Source organism: Pholcus phalangioides, unplaced genomic scaffold (genome assembly GCF_987345545.1).
Source record: "Pholcus phalangioides strain wild (caught in Gottingen) unplaced genomic scaffold, Ppha-v1.0 ptg000017l_1, whole genome shotgun sequence".
NCBI lineage: Eukaryota > Metazoa > Arthropoda > Arachnida > Araneae > Pholcidae > Pholcus > Pholcus phalangioides.
Genome location: NW_028301610.1, coordinates 41,355,925 through 41,377,342, shown reverse-complemented (window position 1 = coordinate 41,377,342; position 21,418 = coordinate 41,355,925). Strand labels below are relative to the sequence as shown.

The 21,418-nt window shown below is 37.9% G+C and overlaps 1 protein-coding gene across 1 annotated transcript in view; it reads left to right on the top strand.

The window, feature by feature from the left end:
- Window positions 1–19,972: 19,972 nt before the first annotated feature.
- LOC149073459 (E3 ubiquitin-protein ligase RNF13-like) overlaps window positions 19,973–21,418 on the top strand; it is a 55,608-nt gene continuing 54,162 nt past the window's right edge. Inside the window, exon 1 of the mRNA XM_089246153.1 lies at window positions 19,973–20,010. The gene's annotated coding sequence lies outside the window, so the exon portion shown is untranslated. The remainder of the gene's footprint in view (window positions 20,011–21,418) is intronic.

Sequence of the window (21,418 nt, the reverse complement as noted above, 5' to 3'; positions counted from 1 at the left end):
TATCTTATCTCAAGTAGAAAAGAGAATTTTCGTTTTTTTTTTTGCTGTTCGGCGGAACCGGTTTTCGACGAGAAAAACAACAAAACCTCGTATAACTTATCACATATTTCTCGCATTCTACGCTGAGAAATTCTTATAAAATCCGGTACTTCTACGAGGTTAAAATAGGCAAGTGTTGAAATTTTTGAATTCTTTTGGATGATGAAACTAATATGGTTGCAAATGACATAAAATAACTTTAACCCGAACCCCCCGCCCCTCCAGAGCTGCCTTTCATCCTCCTGCCGTAATCCTCCATGGCAGCGTTTCTCAAAGTGTGCGTCGCGGCGAGCAGGAAATATTCATTTGTGTGCCTATTTATATGCTTTGAAATGGTCCTTTTATACAGGGCCACAAATAGGTACTATGTCACCCGGGATATGCCGGAATTTTGGCGTCCCTCGCACGTAGAAGAATGAGCTAAAGGGTGAAAGGTTCCTTCTGGTTCAGAGCCCGGGGCGTCTGACCCACCTGCTCCCCCCCCCCCCCGCAGTTGCGACGACGCTTTTATAACTCAAAAAATCTACTAAACTATTTTCGGTGAACCCGGATGAATCATAAATTGGGTAACAAAAGTTTCAGAACCACTGCTCTATGGTTCACCTGTATAAAAACGTATTGAAATTTTTGACGCGAATACGTCTTTTAAATCATCTGACGATACTGGGTGCATTCGCAAAAAGTTGAATAACGAAATAATTTAAACGCTCATATCTCAAGAAGTATTCAGAATATATCAGTGTTTTGCATGTCTGCGGGTATATCTTGTTAATTAAGATGAATCCAATGGTACTACTCTGGTTTTAATTCTTCTTTCGGTCTGAGCACCAGTGTTCGCGGTCCGTTTTCGCAACGAAGTTTTTTTACGCTGTATCTCAGGTTCTCAACGCAAATGAAAGACAATGTTATCATCTGCTAGATATTCCAAAGGGGCCATTCAAGTATTACATCAGCAGATTTTTAGCCATTTTTGACCACCCCCGTCAGCGAAATTTTGTCAGCTCTGCGTCCCACCTCCTAATGCATATTGGCATCAGAGACGTAAGCAGAAGGGGGGGGACACTCGCCCCCTATTGCTCCAGACCATCAAAAAAAATTTTTTTTTGATGCAAAATAAACTTTTTTTAAATTAAAACATCGAAAATATCTTTATATGTTTTATCAATTTCTGTTAATTTCAATTCTATTTGAAGGCTAAGAACTTAAAATTTGTTTCTAAGGAATTCATTGTGACCCCCCCCCAAAGGTCGATCTTGCGTACGCCTCTGATTGGATTTGCCTTTGAGAATATACATAGGGAGTCTGACCACCAGTGTGACACCGCTGTAGTGAACTTTGCTATGTATGCACGAGGGATTATTTTTGACATGATTATATAGAGTGACTACACTGTATTTTTAGCTATTAATTAAAGGATTGCCGTCGCTAGTTAGGGTGAAGTACCGAGCATTGAGCCCTTGTCTTCTTCATCATGGTTACTCTAAATTCCGAAGATGTTGATCAGTCAGCGGCAAGATGGTTGCTTAAAAACAACCATTTGAGAAAACTGAAGTATTTCCTTCTATTTAGCTATGGATGCGATTAATGGAATTAGTGCGGATGTGTCTGGTACTGGCTAGCCAATGATTATCAATTTTTTTCTGAGTGCAAGGTGGGCCCACACCACACCACACGTGATCAAGTATTTCATGGGAATAGCAAATAAATAAGCCAAACATTTGTTTTTTTTTTAATATCCCACCCACGAACAAGGAAGTTGTGTGGTCACAGCTTTCCACCATACAAGAAAAGTGTTTTCACGAGTAATTTATTTTAATTTTTCACAAACAGTAGTTTTTTTTTGCTTGTCCCGTAAATCACCGCAGCTTGTTTTCTAGTCCACATCATACAGGAGGGGGGGGGGGAGGGAAATGGCGATCCACCATTCACGAAAAATTGTATCATTAGCAAAGGCTGCAGGGCGAAAGTAGAAAATCCCCCCGATCATCGTGCACGCCTCGGTGAAACAAATCCCCCCCCCTTCGAAGAGTATGTATCCGCTTATGTAGTCCTACGGGAGTCCAGCAAATCACTCATGGGCACAAAGTGGACTCAAAACACACACACAGAGTGGACTCAAAACACACAACTGTGAAACCCCCCCCCCCCCCCACAAGTGAGACACGACGGTAGAGGGTGGCGGTCTGAGGTCTATCAGAGGAGGTATATAAAGGAATTATCAATAAGGGGAAGGGCGGGAATGTTAGTTCAGGTGCCCACAAATCAGGGAAAGGTTTTTGATTTTCGTTTTTTTGGCATTCGCAATAAAGATACCATTAAGAACGTTTCATATTTTTATAGAGGGTGGTCGATGACGTAAGCATCATTCGACTCCTCCCCGTCATCAAAAGTCAGCAAATCCGAACCTCCCCACCATCGATGCTGACGTAATACTTGAATGGCTCCAAAGAGGAATCCGATGAACGGATTTTGATATGTCTTCCGGTCTGGATACCAAACACGCGGCCCGCATTCGTAACGAAATTGTTTTACGCTATGAAGACGTTCGCAACGCGAATAGACAACTTTAGTATCGTATGTTAGCTATTCTAAGGACAAATCTGATGATGCAATTTCATTATGTCAGTATCTAAAAAACAAAGGTAGGCCCAAAGAACGTATTCACGTCAAAACTTGCGGCCGTGTCTATAACACAGCCTACCCCAATTTTTTTAAAAACGAAAACAGATATAAATTGTCGTGCTGGCATATTTTAAATTGAAACAATACGTCAACATAGCAATTGAATTAATTAGAGTGAATTTTTTAATTGACTGAAATTTTTAATTAAGGGTAAAATATATAGTTTGCCTTGATTTTACTGTTATATATAAACAGGCAAAATCTTGCTTAGCAAAGTTTAATAGTTTTACCTTAAATTTTGTTTACAATCTCTCAATTTGGTGTGATTTAATAAATTTTTAAACCAGGTATTTGCCTTGTAGGTATATTCAAATATACAGGGTTAATCTGACCTATTCTGCCAAACGAAAGGAGATGATAGACGAGCCCAAGTGGATAATGAAACATTCCACCAACCCTGTCCTATCTCAAACCGTTTTCGAGTTATGATGGATAATCGATTATGGAAAAAATATTTGTCAAGTCTGAACAAACCTGCATTTGTGAAGTTTCTAAGAGACCTTAACTAAGCACATACGTGGAAAGAACGGAAAAAATCCTATAAAAAAAAAAAGATGACATCATTTTCATCGAAATATCTGGATTTATTGGCGAGCTTCAAGCGCTGAAGGATTGGCAAAGTTCAAAATCGAATTGTCTTTTAAATTTTTCATCGCCAATTACGCAAATATCTTTCTAACTACAATTGGTCAAATTTAGCAAAAACTTTTCCATTGCACCAGCTTTTGAAAGAGCCCACAATAAACCATATCGGTGTTCTGGGGAGATGTCCCCCAGGAAACACCTCGTGGTTGTAGCATCTGATATATTTTAGTAAAACGGTAGTAAATTATCCATTCGCGATAGAGATAGACCGGGGTTATGAACGGTAAGTAAGTTTGAGAGCGCGTTCTACTAAAGCCTCGAGGCTTTAGTAGTATCTAGGATCCTAGATACTACTAGTCTATCCAGGAGGCTTTGGTTCGACATAGCTGATAGCCAGTGGGCTTCCGTCTCAATCTTGATGTTGGCGTGTATGTTCGTATGAAGAACTAACAATCCTTCGCCTGATAAAACTAACTAACAATCCTTCGGCACCCCTGACGAAGGTTGAGGGCGCACCGTGGTCTAATGTATATCACAATTGCGATATTTTTGTTAAAATGTACAATACCCTTGAGAAAGAGTCTCTCGGAAAAAAAAAATATAATCTTGTCAACTGAAAGAAGAACTGAAGAAAAGGGCAATTTTTCTTTCTTCATAAACGGAACAACTCTTACAACTCAATACATTTGCCTCCAGTATAGGAAGACCAAAAACAGCTCCATACGTACATGGATCCCACAATGGCGTAGCCAGGTTTTTGTCAATGGGGGAACAAAATTGTAAAAGGCGCCTTTTTTCTGTTCCTGATCTAGGCGCAAATTTAAATTATGCATTTGTTGAAAGTACTTCAAATTTCGATAAAAATATCGAATTAAATTAATTTTATGTTAAATTTTATCGAATTAATACATTTTCCGTTTTTATGTTTATTTTTCAAATTAATTAAATTAATTACTTTTGATTGATTCAATTGGTTTTTATTTTTTTAATCAATTTAAAAATTTTTAAAAATATTTTAGAATGTACTGCATGCTTATTAAAATGCAAACTCTATGGTCACAACAGGTAAATTGCCCAACAAAGTAACTGGAAAAATAAGGTCAAATATTTAAAAAAATAAAATAATTATAAAAGAAAAAATTATAATCTAAGAAAAAAATGAAGGTTTAGAAAATTTTTCATAATTCCATCCAATTGCTTTCATCCATAGGCGTAAACTTCTATAGGGCCCATGGGCCTGAGCCCCCCCAACATTTTTGAAGACGCGGCTCAGCCCCCCCAAAAATTCGTATGAATATGGCTTATTCATTTTGCAATGATGAAAATTTTTTTTTTAACCAAAAGTTGTCCTAATTATGAATTAGTTAATGGAAACAATCTGCACAAAATTTTAGTTCTTTTAAAAAATCTGGATGGTCTTTGGCTTTCTTGTTCCATGACAATACGTTTATCTCATTTCTTCCCTGCCGTTCAATCCCCAATTGCACCCTCCATCGGTTCCAATCCTTACTGCCAGAAGGCACGGCTGAGAGGAAGATTCTTTGAGGTGTTGAGGGGGCTCTTTCTTCTTTGCCTGTGGCAAAAACTGAGTGTCTCTCGATGGAGTGTCTCTTCTTTTGTTCACTGCGACCGGAGGACGGCCATGGCGCCGACATGAAAATAAGCCCAAAGATGCATGGTGGGGGGAGGGGGAAGGTTGAAAATTGGGAAGCAATGATATTGAAACCGAAATAAATTACACTCTATAAAGAATAGGTGCCAGAACCTAGAGGCTGAGGCCATTTGAGCCCCCCCCCCCCGCAATAAATTTTGTAGTATAGAAATTTTAAATATCTTGCGGCATCACAGTCGATCTCAAGGAGGCATTTCGATGCTTTCCCCCTCCCCTTTCCAGACAATAAAATGATCTTCACTCCTAGCCCGTCCGTGGCATCTAGTGGCGTGTTTCCCGGGGGGGGGGGGGCACTCAGCGAGCTATAAGCACGGCCATGGACTCCCACATACTGGAGAAGGGCTTCTAGCCTGGGATCTTTGGCGGACTTTTTATTCCATGTATTTTTTTTTTTTTTTTCATGATAAAGGGGCCGCACCTTCTGCAGCTGACAAAGAGCATTTCAATAGGGTTCAGTTTTGGCTGCTTCAATGCAGGTTTACTGAATACAATCACCATTTCCTAATTAGAAGGACGGGGAGTGTATAGCGTGTCGCTTATGTGGGGAATATGTCACCTGGAGGCATCCGTCCATATGGGGACCCCCCTTCTGATCCTGAAAACTACATTCTTCTTGACGCCGCCGGTCAAGGCTTTAAAAGCTTTTGTGCTTAATGGATGGCCATCCGTGAAGGACGCCGACATAGATGATCCTAATTGGAATATAAAGAAATTACGGTGGTGAAGAAAAATCTAGACGAGGTTTGTGATTCTGCAAAATAAGAATAGCTGTGTTTGGAGCCACTTGAAGTAAACTCCTTGTTTTTCCCCTGAAAAAAACCCCCCACAAATGTTGAGATGGACAGTTCCACAGTATTTTATGGTTTGTGTGGACCACATTCGGTTGTGCACGTACAGTATAACCTTCTGTTAGTAAAACATGTTGCATTACAAGAAAACGGAAAAGTTCCTCGTGATTACGCACAGTTGCCCGACAGAAAAAGTAAGCAATATTAAATATAGCTACACATTTTTGATAAATTCATGCATTTTAAACATTTTCTTTAATGATAATTTATTCAGAATCTTCAAAAACAATCTAGATTTTGCAGCCCTCTAATACTTATAATCAAAAAAGCGTAGTATAAAATAATTTTTTTTCTGTTAGACACATCAATAAATTAATAAAACTTACTATATGTCTTATTTTTTTCAATCATATTTAAAATTTATTTAAGAAAAATTTAAACTCCATTTGGCTTGCGTACTTGTAAAAGTGACAATATTTGAATCGAGTTTTTAATAAGAAATTTATGCTACTAAAAAAATTATTATTTTTCTAATTTAAAACCTGATATATGACTCAATATATGAGAGTAAAATAAATCTTAAATAAGTGACATGTAATTTGATTTTGGGGGAAATATACACTGTATCATAAAATATAAATAAATACAGGGCTCGACAAAAATCATTAAAAAATCTAGGCACCAGCCAAATTTTGTAAGAGCCAAGCATGGTTTTTTCACGAGAGAAGTATCTTAAATAATCTTTTTTCAACCTTTCTGGGAATTGATGACCCCTTCCCAGGGCCGCAACTAGATACTTTGTCATCTGGGGCAATTCGGAATTTTGGCGTCCCTTGCATGTAGAAGAAGCAGTTAAAGGGTGAATTCGACTCACATTCTGGTCCAGCGTCCGGAGCACCAGACCTACCTGCTTTCTCTAGTTGTGGCTCTGCTCCTTTCCATGTTGGAAAACAATTATGAAATCGGAAAATTTTGAGCCATCACTAGATTCTGATTTAGCAATCACATATACAAAATTTTAGGCGCGAATACAGATTTTCCAGTCACCATGGTGACCTGGCACTTGGGGTTTGTCCAACCCTGGAATAAATAAAGATGCATATACTGTTCTGAATATATTTTTTGTATATAGTCATTTTCATGACCCCGCCCAGGGGATTTCGGGATTCATGAGATCTGGGGGAATCCTGGGAGGATATACTCAGATTTGCGGCATGACTAGATCTGAATAAATTGCCTATGGCGATAGACCGGAGTTGTGCTCGTTTCAATGAGAGAGAGAGAATGAAAGTATATTTTTACTTGGACCGTGATCAATTTAGAATGGGGCTCAAGGGCAAAGGCTACGCCCCCAACAATCAAATAAATTTTTGTTAATTAAATGCTTTTGGAAAATTGGCACCAACTCAAAAATTCTCTGGAAGAAATTCCGTGTCCCCCCCCCCCCAATAGATTGGTTTTCTTGGGTACGCTCATGCTCAGGGGTAGTCCCATTCCAAGGGCGTAGCGAAGAGGAAGACTTGGGGGTCTGGTCCCCTCGTCCGAAATGTGAGAAAATGACCGAAAAAAGGGAAAAAGATGACCAAATCTATTGTTCTGTCACTTTGGTCCCCCCTGCCGAATGAAATTTCTGGCTACGCCCTTGTCCCATTCACTTTGGTGACAATACATTAAATGATTGTTATACAGTCGAATATCCTGTTATAACGAACTCCAAGAAACCGGAGAAAACACTTCGTTATAAAGAAATTTCAGATTGTTTGCATTGTTCCTATGTATACTTATTAGAGGGATTAGAAAACCATTCGTTTAAACAATATTTTCGCTGTAACGGTATTCGTTAAAACGGGATTCGCCTGTAATTAGAGCCCGAATTTTCCACTTAAAAAAAATGGCTAAATATGAACTAAAACTGAGAAAATATGTGCTAAAGAACAAATAACCAAGCAAAAAACGCAAATGCTTTTTTAAATGCATCTTTTCTATTTATCTCGATGCATATTCATTTGCAAAAACATTCTCATGCAAATGATTTCTACATGTATTTTATTTAAGAATTTCTAGTTATTAGTACTGTAGCTGCTCACTAATAGAAAGAAAAAGTTGCTCGAAAAAGAAGCAAACTACACGTGCACACAAGTAACAAAACATAATTAATGTCAAAAATGGGCGGATTTTTCTCCTGAGATTTTACTTCTTTTCACTTGAAAAAAAAGAAATGACAAGCAAATAAAGCACCCGGGCTTCGGGTATGGTCCATTGTAGCTAGAAGGTCCTTGGAGTTGAGCAACCAAACTATTTGAAAATGTCGAATTTCCGATTCGATAGACGATGTTGCCTGATCCATAAATCAATGGAAGTGAGCATGAATGTAATAAGTTCAGACTTTTAATTGTTCAGTTGGTCATCTAAACCGCTTTGATGATACGAAATTCTATGGAAAACGTCTTATACTCTTAGAGAATCAACTGATTTGAGATCAAAAATCAATTTCACATGACTAGAGTTCCGTTCAATCGTTAATATTAGAACGAAATGATCTCAAAGACGTCCCAATGCAGATAAAGCAGCAATTTTCAATAATTTTATGTCCTTACAGAGCGAAACGTGAAAATTTGTTTATAATGAGAACTACGTTACAGCGAAAACTTTTCTTGTGGTTGTGAGCTGTTGTTATAACGAACTTTTATTGTATTTATGAGCAATATTAATTTGAAAAATTACAAAAATTTAATTAATCTTCCGCACAACTTGAAAATTTGCACTTATTCTGAAAATTCTTCAATTACATACATTTATACACACATTAATGCTAAAAAGAGGTTAATTTATATAAATGCAACAAACAGGACTAATCATAACAAATTTATAAATAGTGCAAAAAAAAAAAAAAAGAATAAATCAAAAATAAAAAGGTCAATTTCCCGTGACCTTTCATTAAATTAAGTTGTATAATAACCAAGAATGGCCACTGAAGCTGTGCTTTCCAAAGTGTGAAATATCGACCCCTGGGGGAAGGGGTCGATGCAATTGTCCAAAGGGTCGATAGAAGCTATGGGTTTAGTATAGGATCCTATGGGTGGGCTTGAGTTGGGAGAAATGAGAAAGAAATTTTTTTTAAAGAAGAGCTATGGAACACAAAAAGTTTGGGAAACTTTTCACTGAAGCAGCGGTTCTCAACCGGTGCTCCGTGTACACTTCCCGGGGGCTCCGCACCCACTCGAAGAAAATAAATCAGTAAATTCGATAAATGAATATAAGGAGAGCGTACGGGGCTCCACCATAGAAATTTTACGCCGAATAGAGGCGACCACTGATGCATATTTGTGTTTGAGTACAGGTGATCATTTGTGGAGATTTTACTGTATTTAGGAAAATGTAATGGAACCCTTTGTATATATCTCCCTATTACGTTTCTGACCTTACTTATTTGTACGAGGTTTTGCTTCAGTTGCTATACATTTCTATACATTATCCCTGTATACAGGGCCTAATTTCTTCATGGGCAAATGAAGCCTTTATAACTTTGAGCCCCCGAAATTCAAACAACATACATTCACTGACCAATTAACATCTTTGACTCTTGTCGCAAGAGCCTCCTAATTCCTGCTTTACCCAGGGCCCTGCCTGTATACACTTCAATTAATCGACGTTTTCACTTCGATTCGAACTCCCAAGTCTTTGGAAAACACCTTTTCTATCAATCGAATCACATAATTTTTCAATTGGTGAAAACGTGTCACTGAAATACAGTGTTTTACGGTTTTCAAAAACCCATCATGAAGAAACGTTGTAAGCGGAAAAACTAAGCGGGATCGACTGTAGTTTTTTTCTCATGCATATTTTTTACTGAAAAAGTAATAAAATTTAAAATGATTGGCTGGTTCAATCAGGGCTGCAACTAGATGCTTGGTTACCCGGGGCAAGCGCGCATTTTGACCCCCCCCCCTTGTAATGTTGAAGGAGAGGTTTTAGAATGAAATTTGCACCCCATCCGGTCTAGCGCCCGGGGCACGAGACCCGCCTGCTCCTCCCTAGTTGTGGCCCTGTGTTCAATGGCTTTTGACAGGTACTGAAATAATTATTGAACGGGCTACGGTATGCTGATAGCCAGGGCTGTAACTGGGATTTTTGTCGCCCCCACATTCGATAATTTTGTAACGGTGTTCACTGTCAAGTAAAGGACGTTTTACATAACGTTTAAATAACACTTTTTTTTCTGTTAAATCTTGAAATGAATACCGTAAAATTGCTTGAGACTTTAGCAACAGTAATGTTATGATAGTATTATAAGTATATTTCTTCTCAAGCATAAGATTTTGAATCAAAACGACAGATTTTCCACAAAATTTTTTTTCGGAAACGTCTGTAAAAAAAAGGTGGGGGGGGGGTAATTTTCGGAAAAAGTTCGTTTTTCAGTACTGCTTTCGCATTTATACGACGCGTCGTATAAACGAGGTTCCATTAGAGCCTGAGCCCCTCCAACATTTTCAATAAGTTTACGCCTATGCTTTCATCACGTTACACTGTTATCGTAAGCAGATATCACATACCACTTGATTGCAGACGCTCACTCAAAGGGTGCTGTTTACCGAAAAAGTTTTGGAACTACCGTTCAGGAATTTCAAACAAATTGGTGTGTTGTGGATAATCTCTTGTGTGCTTAATGTATTTTGGAGTGTCGGCGAGTCTAAAGTGTTTGTAAAAAGGCGCAACTATCCCTCTTCCACATCAGAACTGAAAGTGGCGGGTGTATGAATCGATTGAATATCGAGTGAAATAATTTTAGTGCTCATCGAATCTACCTGCTTTCTGTGGAGAGACTTTTTGAAGGAAAGGCCTGCTCTCGAAGTGTCAGAAAGCCTAAGAAGGCGTTGTGCAGTTTATTAAAAAAATATACGGACGAGGTGCACGTTTGGTTTAATAGTGGTGTATGTTTGTTTTTAATTAAATAAATCCACGGGATCAATGATGACTCGAGACAGAATTTTCCCCCACTCGAGGCCCTTTTTTAGCACCCCTCAGGTGTATAAATCATACCATTAAAATAACCACCACAACTCGCACAGCTGTGTTCCCAGTTAAGTGGAATGCATCAAAAATTACAGTTTCCTCCATCTAATGCAAATTTGCTGCACATCGTAATTAGAATTTTACACATAAAACATTTGTTTTCTAAATTTTTTTTTCCCTGCAATTATTTTTTCCCCTTTACCTCTGATTTGGCTTTCCTCTTATTGTGGCGCCCTTTGCGGCCGTATGGGTCGCACAGCCCTATAGAGCCACCCCTGCACGGGGTGTATTTCAGAACATGAAAGAGTTGATAATTCTTTGATTCGAAAAACCACGAAATTCCTAACGCGTTTCAATACACAATGGGCCGCTGTGGTGGTCGAGAGGTCATAGTGACGGACTCGCATCGCGCTGGGGACCCCGGTTCGACCCCCACCTTTCGCCACGGTGGTGGTCGGCTGAAGTTGGTTTTCTGTGGTTCCCAACTTCGAGGCGCAAATGTGAGCCGATCTCCCCGTTAAAACGTCTCTCCACAGAGAGCAACAGGTCTACAAACAGTACAAATATTCAGTCACTACACATCACTCACTTCAGTTCTGAGATATAGATGGCAGCACTGAAAAATCATACACAACACTAGATACGCACTCAGACTGTTAGGTACTTACACTTCCGGCACAACTCACTAGGTAGTAAATTGCCTATGGCGATAGACCTAAGTTGTGCTCGGTTTGAAAAAAAAATACACAATGGGTTCAGTCTTCAGAAGATAAATAACGCTAACCGGGGGATCCCACTGGAGTTGGTTACCAAATCTTGGCTCTCGGTTGTTCAGCGGAAAAAATACATCTGTTCGAGTCAGAAATTCTGACCCCGACGATTGACTCGCACAGATATATTTTTTCCGCTGAGCAACCAGGATTTAAGATGTGGTAACCAACCAAGTGGGATCCCCGATCAGCGTAATAGTGGTCTGATTTATCCTCTAAGATGACACTCATTGGGTGTCGGAACGCGTTAGAAATTTTGTCGTATTTTTTCCTTTTATGTGCCTCGTTGGTTATTTTAGTGATTCCAGAAAAAATCAGAAAATAATGAAACTACAGTATATAGCGAGCGATGAATAGACAAAAGTACGGTACGCCATGGCGTTTATTTTGAACTGAGAATTTCTGCTTCAAGAAAGCGATGAGTAGTGTGCATTTATATTATTTTGTTTCGAAAATTTCCAGCTAACTAATGGGAAGAGCGATGTACGTGTCACAAGATAAAAAAAGGCATCAGTTATGAGCATGACATTCCAGGGATGATTTCTCCGATCCACTGCTCTACTGTATGAGGTAAACAGTTGACTGAGATGAAACACAACATGCAAAAAAGAATGCCATTCTGAGAGTCACTTTTTAAAAACATCAAATACATCGATCTATATCAACTAGTTATCACATAATATAGGTTGCTGTCATTTTCTCTCCCCATTCTCTGTGTCTAAAGAGTTATTGGACCTATTATAGATTAGCTTTTTTTTCATTTTACTCGTCTTCAAGAAACAACTCCTTCAGATTCTATATAATTCCATTATGTTTTTTTTTCAAATCAAATCAAATTTATTGTTATCATATAACAGTACAAAAAAAAAGGAGAAAAATTTACCAAGGAGTCAATCAAAAAATGACTCATTCTGGTGAATACTAGTAAAAATTAGTATGGAAAACAGAATATAATATATATAGTCAACTAAAACAATCAAAATTATTGAAATTAAAATAAAAATTCATGACAACAGAGTGCAATTTAAAAACAGTTCTACATGCTGCATCTAAAAATATAAATTTTTTGGATGTTGGAATAAAAGCAAAAACGACTAGATGAGAAGCCATGTAATTAATTAAATTAAACAGTTACGTTATTTAAGAATTATAAGAGCAACAGAAAAACTTTGAAACAAATTTTCTATACCATCAAGTGAGAACATGTATGATGATCATGATCCCTTGGCTACACCATCACAGCGAATACTACGGTCTGATTATGACATTAAGTATGGAAATGTTTGTTAACAAGAGAGGGGGAGAGATGACGCCTTGTAGTCTCCTACATAGCCTGATAACGATAACTTACGGGGGTGGGAAATAAGTTTGATTAGACCTTAGCATCAGAATGCGCAAAAAAAACTTTCAACTGGAAAAAATTTATAAAAATTTTAAAAAATCAATAAAAAGAATTGATTGACAGAAAAAAAGTGATAACATTATTCGAAGTTCCGATAACTGCAAACGAATTTTTCCCATGTTATGACATTGGTCCGTTCCATTCTTTGCAAAAGTGATAATACCCGAATGATAACTATACCCATGATTCTAATAAGCGGCATCGACTGTATACACCGACATACCAACACAATGTAAAAACAACAAACGATGAAGGCTAGTAACAAAAAAAAACGCGAAAAATTTTTCTAACGCGTTTTACCACACTATTGGTCCCGTCTCTAGAGCACGAGTTTCCAACTGGGGTTCCATGACAGTTTTTCTGGGGTTTCGCATGATCGAACGCCACGGAACCCGAAGGGCATTCAAATAAAGATAACTTTCTTGTTACTCATACTTGCAAAGCTGTTCTTTGTTTAGAATTTTAACGAGATAGTGTCGTTCAAAAAACTCCAGACCACTAGAATGACTAACCTAGAGAATGTGCAAGCAATTGAGTGACCAAAACAATGTGCAAATATGTGCGTGCCCATGCGTTAAGACGGCCCTGGGGAAGTTTATTTAAGAATCAGGCAATATCTTCATCCTTAAATTCAGAAACAAACAAAATGAGTGAAACAGCACTCAATGCTTGATAATTAATAAATACCCTCCGTTGAGAAGCACCGGAGTTGTGGTTCTATTTTTGTCGAAAAACAACTTTTGTTCATTGTTGGTGCGGTGGTGCTATCTCTCGTAAACATATGTAAGGAACATAGCCAAAGATGCGTGCGCACTCGTCCTCATGTCCAAGTTTGGGCATTTCTTGTAACCCTACATCAAAGCTTTCTCTCGCATATTAAGTAAATAAATAATAAATAATATTGTTACGCACACACATTGGAACCCGTGTGAATCCATGAACTATAAAAATGCGAAACGTTAGCTTGCTTAAAAAATCCTGCTAAAAATAAACATTTTTGTTTTCAAATAAAATTGAATAAAAATTTTGGTACCAAGGCTTCCTTTTTTTCCATATAGTGGACACATTTCTCTTCAACTTCCCCTACACAGACCCGTTGTTTATTTGCGCAAAGAATTTCGATATCTGTGCAGAATGACAAAATAATATGCTAACTTTATACAATGCGGAAAATGTTTTTTTCTGCGCTGCAGAAACTCTGTGCACACGGAAGCATTCTGAGCAGTGTTCGCCAATATGCATCTAGATGCGTGATTCAGGAATGAAAATTCAATTTTACTCCTCCAAACTTTGCCAAATTGCCAAGTTTGCTTCGAAATTTTAACAGTTACTGTTTGTGTGAAGTAAAATAATGTTAGCAATACTCGCAAAGTGTGGTCTTCCCTTGGCGTCCTAATCAAAAAGCATATGAGCCCCTTTATATGATTTTGATTACAATCACAGAAAGCTAAAGAGGGCATCGTTTTGTAAGTGTTACTAACGTCATTTTCTACACAGAAACAGCAATTGTTAAAATTTTGAGGCAAACTTGATAATTTAACTAATATTACTGCTCATAAAATATTTACTGATATCATACGAAGCTTTTTTTTTCATTTGGCACATTAATCAAAAACCGGTCACCAATTCGAATCGAAGAATCATAACGGTTGTATTTTTTATTTGATAGGTGGCAGAAGGGGTTTCAGTTTAATGTTACTAAATATAATACAGCCTGTACTGCATAATTGTTTTATAGAAGGCGTATTTTGTGGCTGCTAAAATTTTATTTTTACCCATTTTTTGGTTATAGACAAAAGTATCTAAGAAAGGCGCCATTTTTTCATGGTGAATGAGTTCACAAATTATGGACGTGTGAAAACGGCTGAGAATCAATTGTAATCCGAAAAAATAATTTTGAAGAGTAATTTCACTCCTCTTCAAAGTTTTAAGGGGCAATTTTGTAAAAAGAAGGGTGTTTTTTAATGAAAAACAGAGAAATAACTCTATTAAAAAAATTAGCTAAAATTTGAAGGAGTATTTTCACTCCTCAACAAAATTTGAAGGAGTAAAATTGAATTTCCATTCCTGAACCACGCATCTAGATGCATATTGGAGAACATTGCTGAGAATGCTTCCATGTGCACAGTTTTTCTGCAGCGCAGAAAAAAATTCCCCGCATTGTATAAGGTAGCATGTTATTTTGTCATTCTGCACAGATATCGAAATTCTTTGCGCAGAGAAACAACAGGTTCTGTGCAAATGAAATAAAAGATTATTTGCTCGCATTTAGAAGAAAACAAAGAGGAAACATTTCATGTGTAAAAGAATACAATTTTATCTTCTCTACGAGCATCTCGGTACTCATCATACACCTCCACCCCGATCTTGCAGCCAGGCCCCCATCCAGACTGAGATCTTTGGTGGGGCCACCATGCTCTAGAGCAGTAGTGCGCAAACCGTGGGTCACGTCAATGAACTAGGAGGGGGGGTCACCAGAGATTCTACAAAATAAAAACTTCCAAATAAGAAATTCATTTTTATTTTAAAATATGTTAGAACTAAAGAATGCCTTTATTCAGCTGAGCTAATTACCATGTATCATACAATGTGATTTTATCAAATTCTACTTGTACAATAATCAATATATCGGCTCCGTCATGCCAGAATCAAGAATGTGCAATGTCCTTTCAAAAAAAAGTTTTTTTATCAAAAAAATATTTATATGATATTAAAAAAAAAAAATTTAATATCATATTATGGTATTAAAATTACGCATGGGGTATTGCCCCCGCAATACCCCATGCTCCACCTTTGACGCTGGGGAAGGTAATGCCCCCAGCGTTAAAGGTTGAGCTGGCTGATCCAATGTATATGCTTATATATGAATTGAAATAATCATCATGAAACTCCAGCAATCATCATCGTGCCCCCCCCCCAGACGTTCAAGTCTATCACCGCCTATGCACCGATATAACGTCTATCATTTTTAAAGTTACTCTTCTTATAACGTCATTCTTTCAAAGGTATCTGTCAGCATAATTAGCACAAATTGTACTAAAAAAACTTATAGTTAGCCGTTATTTTTCACCCAACTTATGAAATCATTTTCATTCGGTCCCAAAGGTGACGATATAAATAAATTTGATTGCTCGCTATCACGCTGACTGGGGGTCCCAATTGTCTTGGTTAGCAAAGTATTTATCCGCGTAGTTCATCGAAAAAAATCACTTCCGTAAAAGTCAGACGCTGTGGTCAAAATGAAGCTGAGTGTCTGCATGTATACAGCTCAAGCTACATTCTAATTTATTGCTTGCGAAACCTATATGGTTATTTGAGTGGTCTATTCGAATTTTCTTAAAATTATCACTCGAAATGAACATAAGCCAATGTGATGGTATCAGTTATGTAGATTTGTATTGACTTATATACGGTGAAACTCCGTTTATACGACTTTAAAGAGGACGAGCCAAAACGTCGTCAGTACAGAAAGTCGCACAAGACCCCCCCCCCCCCTCAACAGACATACAAAATATTATAAAATCCAATGTGTTTAATTGCATTTCAGAGATTGTGTTAGAAAAAAATAATTCTAATTATACTTGACAGGAAAAAAATTGAATTTTAAAATCGCATTTCAAATCGCTTAGTGGAATGAAATTGGCAGTAGCAGAAGAATACTTTTGCTTATATCTACGTAACTCTCATAGTATTTCTTTGAAGATAGAAGAAAAAATATGTGCGGAGATGGCGGACATGGGTGGAGATCCCCCCCCCCCCACCTTCAAAAGTGGAGTGAGCAGATCTAATGTACATGTGTATATATAAATTGACATCATTATCATCGTGCCCCCCCAGCAATAACGTCCTTGCCCCCCCTGACTTCCAAGTCTTTCTCCGCCTATGATGATGATGTGTTTATATAAACTTGTTTGCCACAGCCAGCAAGCAAAGCACTACAACGAAAAGACTGATACTATACTACATAGGCGTACGCAGAATTTGCTCAAGGGGGGTTTCAATTTTTTTTCTTCTCAAGGGGGGGGTTTACGTTTTTTCCTGCAAAATACTATAATCTCGGCTTGGGGGGTTTGGACCCCAACCCCTCCCCCCTTTGCGTACGCCCCCCCCAATGCTATACTATACCCTCTAAATGCTTACAATGGACTTTCCCACCCTCTGGGGATAACCGGATAACGCTGAAAACATTGGGAGAAAAATTTCTAAAAGGACATATGGCTGTCTTTCAAACAATTGAAACCAGTGTTAAACTTAAGTGTCTTTTGTTTTTTGTCCACTCTAAATGGGTATCAGCCAGCTGAATGACTATTTTCGTATATGTAAACAATCTCCCTAAAATTTATGTCTTCTTGCGATGACAATAAACAGGAACTATTTCAATGTGTGTAACGTGTTTTAACCGTCTAGAAAAACCATGGGCGGAGATGCGGGGAAGCATAGGGACATGCCCCCCCCCCAGCGTCAAAGGTGGAGCCTATTGATCTAATGTATATGAGTATATATGAATTGACATTATCATCATCATCATGCCCCTCCAGCAATCATCATCGTGCCCCCATTGACTTTCACGTCTATCTCCGCCTATGACATAAACTACGTGCATCTGATGGATATAAATGAAATTTTTTAAAGAGGTTTGGAATTCGAGTTGAAGTGAAAATGTAAAATAATTGAAGTTTAGCATGGAATAAATGAATTATTTTGAAATTAAAAGGGTGAAAAATGTATAGGAACCGATTGCGACCAAAGAGCCATACGCTGTATAAATGTGGAAGGCGTATAACTGAAAGACATAAACGATGTTTTACTGTATTTTGGAAGCCCGAATATAACCATTCAAAGACGTCTAAATAAGCCGAAGGCTTTACTTATTCAGAGTTTGCGCTCCGCAAATCTTGAATTTCATGTTCTCTTGCCATCAGTGCATGTCAACCTTGTCTTTAATGTATGTTCTTGTCTACAAGCTCAGAATCAGCTCTAAATTATAGGTTACCGTAACAGCCTAATTAACTTAACCTCTTAACGATCACGAACGGGATATCTCGTCCAAATGCAAGTGGAACAAATTCATTTCAGCTTTCCTTGTTTTTTTACCTCTTTTGTCATAATCGCGAATTCTCCTCCCCGTTCTTTCTATACTCTTGTGTTTAGTGCTCCCCCCACCCCACATATAATGTACCATTGTACTATACATTTACAGTATATAAGAAAGAGAAAAGGAATAAATGGGGAAGGGGACAAGAAAGAAAAAGTGAGGGGAAAGAGTACTCTATATGTTATCTACCTATCTAATGTACTGTTATTCCCTTCTATACAGAGGCGCCAACATAAAGAAAAACAACATTGCTGGGGGGCTAAAAATTATCATTCGTCCCGTATATACGGGACTCACACCCTAACGTAGGAGGCGGGTTGATGCGTTCCTTTGTGTATTGATGAATTATTGGGAGGCGGGGGTTCAGCCCCCTCACAAAATTTATTGGAGGGGCTCAAATAGTCTCAGCCCCCAGGTTTCGGTGCCTATGCTTCTATATACAGGGTGTTTCAGAAAGAATCATCCGATTTGAAATGAGTATATTACGAAAAATATTGAACATATAGACACTTAAGATTAATTTTATATCACATGGCTAATCATAAAGTTTTTTTACAAACCAAATTAAAGGTGCTCAATATGTCCACCTTGGGATGCACGGCATATGTCTATACGGTAATCAAATTTGTCCCAAACTTTTGCGAGCATGTTTGTATCCACTGCTTCCACGGATGCTGTTATGCGTATCTTCAGTTCTGCTAATGTAGCTGGAAGGGGAGGCACATAAACGTAGTCTTTTATGAACCCCCACAAGAAGAAATCGCACCCTGTGAGGTCCGGTGATCTTGGAGGCCAGTGATGTTTAACTAAATTGTCAGGTCCCGTACGGCCGATCCATCGTTTAGGAATACTATTGTTAAAAAATTCTCGAACGTCCAAGCTCCAGTGTGATAGTGCCCCGTCCTGTTGGAAAATGAAGTCATCCGAATCGGTTACTAACTGTGGGAAAAGCCACTCTTGACAAACACTGAAGTGGCGGCCAAAGGAAGATAGTTAGCGCTACCTGTAGGCAACTGCGTGAAACTCGAGATTTCCCTCTTTCTACCTCTACATTATTCGATCAAAACGGATTAAAAGCTGGATAGTTATGATTTTTTTTAATTGGAAGATTCTTTTTTAAACACCCTGTATATTTCTTTTTTTTCTTTTTCACACTGCTTTCTTCCCCCGTTTTCTTCTTTTTTCTAACATGCGCTGTACTTTTTTTAGAATTATCGCCCATACTGCTAATAGAGATCATTCAAATTTTTGTTGCCAGAAGCCGGTACATGAAGGGGTTAAATATTCGTGATAAGATGGTGAAAATACGCGACTACGCCAACTCTTGGTAAAAAGTTAATAAACGTGAAAAAAAAACCTCTAATATCGCTGCAATGACTAAAAAGTTGCCATCGGTGGGAAATTGAGGCTACTTCAAATCCGAGTTTATCAAAATTTATTATGAACAAAAGTTGAATATGAAACATAGCAAATATAATATCGAGATGTAATTCGAATGTTTAAAAAATTATCTTCATCCATAATTCCAGTCAAAATTACTAATTTGACTGAGTAAGCTTCATGGAAAGTGCGAGTCAAAACGGGTCATTTTCCCAAAGAGGCGGGACGGCTAAAATTACGTAAAAATATCGAAAGGTCCCGTAAAATCCTAGTAATATGGTCAAGTAAGTAAAATACAAATTTCAGATAAATATTAATAAAAAGACATTGTTAATAAACTTGATTACATATAACTTCAAACGATTACGGTTTTTAAATAGTAAAAAATCAATTCGCATTGAACAATTTTCAGGTAAAAAAATTATATTGTAATAATAATAATAAAAAATAATAATAATATCAGTTGATAAATATTCAATGTTGTTATTGCACTTTGCATCGGTCAAAGTCGATCGGACATCACCTCACAGGACATAGGTTGTAAAACGGTATTTATTTTGAGACGCATGTTGATTTTCCGCTTGGTACTTTTTAGTTAGCTTATACCTAACTTTTATTTGGTCTTGTTCTAAAGTACAGAGACAAACTACCATTATATTAATAATTAAAAAAAATCACTATTTCCATGTTATTGTTTTTGTACTGTAATACTTCTCACTTCCTTATTTATGAATATCTGTTTATACGAATTGTTTCTTTCTAGGACTAATTTTACGCAATTTCTAAGCAATCAATTGTTCGTTGTTTTTGAGAAAACAAACCGAGAAGTTGTTTTATTCACCGTCAATCAAGAGGATATCTGATACAGTAGAACCTCGATTTTCTGGGTGCGAATTAACCGGGTACGGAAGTTTTAATTTCATGTTGAGCTCTTCCCTGTGCATGTTGTTGTTTTAATTGGTTTAAGGTTTTGTGAAAGTGGCAATAAAATCATTTCCATTTCATAGAATTGGATTTCTTCATTGTCAAACTACCCTCCCCATTCTCAGATTTCCCATGTCAACACGTTGAATGAAATAGCAGTTCCCATATCAATCATATATATTGCTGTCCCGCCCCTAGAGGCATACAGCGGAGTTCCCATATATAAACTTGATAAGTCCTAAGAACTGGGCATTACCTTGGGGATGATCGGCATTTGAAGACTTACGGGCAATTAAAGGTGTTGCCGGGAAGAAGCTTCTCATGCTAGGGGGTGTTGGTTAGAATTGAGGTTACGATATTGTACATGTAATGTATGAGTGACAAACACTTGCACCTGGCTAGTCCAGCAAGTCACATAGGATGCGAAAAGATAAGGACACGCACACTGTCTCTCACAGCCAGTGCCGTCTTAACGCATGGGCCCACCCGGGCACGGCCCTGGGGCCTCAAGCGAGAAGGGGCTTCACAAAAATGAAACCAGGTAAAAATTTTCCGGAATTTACCAGGTAGGGCCTCAGAAAAACCACTTGGCCCGGGGGGCCCATGATGCTCTGAAGACGCTCACAGCCCGTCCAGTGTTTCTGACATAATACATCAGTAGTTGAACAGAAGAAACACCATTCCTTCGCTGCTATTATTATGCCGTGTGTGTGCACCTAACAAAGCAACCCTAAAACTTTTTGTGTGAGATTAAGAACACATTCTTTTCACTTAAAATCATCTTTTTTCCCTGCTTGTCTGTCTGAGGGGGATGTATTTTAAAATAGATTTGTAGATAAAAGATGCGAACACATATCATGCTAATGCATTTTTCCTACATATGATTTCTGATCTCAGAAATCACATGAAATCCTATATAAAATTAAATATAACTCATTATTTCAATTTACAGTTTTATTTATTATTTCATCTGGCATTCAGAGCCTCCCTCCAGAGATTGGCAACAGCACATGGCCCCAAACTTTGACAGGTTCCGGAACAACACTTGCGGAATAATTTTTAAAAATT